This window comes from Cupressus sempervirens, chromosome 10 (assembly GCF_028749045.1).
Source record: "Cupressus sempervirens isolate cs-2001-9-10 chromosome 10, ASM2874904v1, whole genome shotgun sequence".
Lineage (NCBI taxonomy): Eukaryota > Viridiplantae > Streptophyta > Pinopsida > Cupressales > Cupressaceae > Cupressus > Cupressus sempervirens.
In genome coordinates, this window is record NC_143127.1 from 320,054,569 (window position 1) to 320,056,822 (window position 2,254).

The 2,254-nt window shown below is 32.7% G+C and overlaps 1 pseudogene; it reads left to right on the forward strand.

Moving 5' to 3' along the window:
- The first annotated feature begins 1,242 nt into the window (after positions 1 to 1,242).
- LOC149533903 (cytochrome P450 750A1 pseudogene) lies at positions 1,243 to 1,629 on the forward strand (annotated as a pseudogene).
- The last annotated feature ends 625 nt before the right edge of the window (positions 1,630 to 2,254 follow it).

Below are 2,254 nucleotides of genomic sequence, written 5' to 3' on the forward strand. Positions count from 1 at the left end.
TGCCTTCCTTTCTTGGCATATTCATAAGCCATTTTCAGCTCTTAAAAGGACATAATTGAAAATAAAATTTTAAAAAATCATTGAAAATTTGTACATATCATAATGCCATTTCTTTAAACTACCTAATTCTCCAACTCCATAAGGTGAACCAAAAATCGAAATCACTTTCTCATTTTCATTTAAAAAAATTTAAATCAGATCCATACATAATTCTCAGTACAAAAGGAGACATGTCCAATGCTAGGAAGATCACTAATAGTAAAGGAGATGATGTAGATCTATATCAAATCTATCTTGCCCTTAACTTTCAAAAATTTGCTACAATGGGTTAAAAGCCTAATAAACTTTTGGGTAATTCTGCCTCTATCTTGAATATACAATGACGGTAATCCTAACAATGTTTCATTCTTCTATGCTTGAGAATCTCTAAGACATTTATTGAATCCATGAGATGTCTTATGATTGAATTGCAATGATGGAGGTTTTAACACACATGAACCCTCTATTCCTCACCAATGCTCATAGCTTCTTGATCTCAGTTCTCCTTAACAAGAAAACGTATTTATTTGGAAGATGTGTGGAGATGATTTGACAAGTAATTGGAGCATCAATAGCATATGTTTAGCATCAGGGTCTTTATGAGTGCTTCCTTAATAAGAAATGTGCTTTATCAACAAGATTGGGTACAATATAGCTATAGTTACATTTTCATCTAAATAAATTACCAATTTCTCTATAGATAATTATAGTATTGTATCACTTTCTTTCAATATGTAATCATATTTATCTTACATTTACATGACCTTTAATTTAATTTTATATTTTTTCTATTTAAATTTTTTAAATTTAATAATATATCGATAAGTAGTATACATTAATATATTATTTGATCTATATTAATACAATAGAAAATTTAATGAATGCTTATATTAAAGTGATTATCGAATTATATATATAGATGTACAATCAAGTGTATCTATCCTCTATATTGACCAAATTTTTTTCTAGTCATGTTTTGCTCCTTCTAAATGGATGCATCATTTTATTTGGAGCTATAGCTGCTACTTCTTAACAAAAAAACTTCTCTTACATTTATAAGATGACACATTTCTTCAATAATTTTAAAGAAGTTTTATTAACAATAGATCAAGTAATTAGATCGTCTCAAATTTTTCATATATATACAGTTCCCTCGCCCGACAAAAGTAAACCTGCAGTCTCTCTTCTTGATTTTCTTTAACAATGGATTTCAATATGAGTGTTTCTGCAATAGGCTTTGGAATTTCAGTGTTTGTTTTGTTTCTCTCCCTTGTAGTGAGATGGAGGAGGAGAAATAATGGGAGGCTGTCACGTTTGCCAGGGCCATTTGCATTGCCCACCATTCGAAATCTACATCAGTTGGGAGGTCTTCCTCACCGCACTCTGCAGCGGATGGCTGAGAAATATGGGCCACTAATGTCTTTGAAGCTGGCTTCTCTTGATGTTGTGGTTGCGTCTTCTTCTGAGGTGACCAAACAGTTTCTCAAAACCCACGACTTGAACTTTGCAAACAGGTCGTCTACAGCTGTTGGGAAATACTTGTTTTACAACGGGAGGGACATCTTCACTGCTCCCCATGGAGAATACTAGCGAGACATGACAAAAGTGTGCACGGTGGAGCGGTAGGATTTAAAGAACAACAGCAACACAATAAAAAAGGAATAATAATCCTCAGAACAGGGGAGGCTCTGTTTTACTACAGAGAAAAATTGATATTCTATTCCAACAACAATCGTTGTTCAGCCAATACATTTATTCAAGAAGGAAATTGTTAAAACTATTCCCTAATGCATAGATCAAACTATAAATTTGGACTTCTATACAGTGGTTTTAGCATGATTGCGTTCTTACTAAACAGCAAATTTAGGAATTTAAAAGACTACTAACACTCTAGAAAAGAATGCCAATAACCATGCAACCTAACAATTATGCATTAAAGTTTTAATTTTAATTACTCTGAACACCGATGGAACTGTAGTTTTCTCTTTAAGAAGACTTTGATTGTAGCATTAGATATTTTCTACATACTCCCCCTTGATGCTGAGAGGACTTACTATCTGATCTTTTAGAGCCACAAATTGATCTTTTGCAACAGCCTTTGTGAAGATATCTGCAATTTGCTCTTTGTGTTGATGTATTTCAACTCAATCGGTTTATTTTGATTCAAATCTCTGATGAAATGTTGTTTTACATCAAAGTGTATGGTCCTGCTATG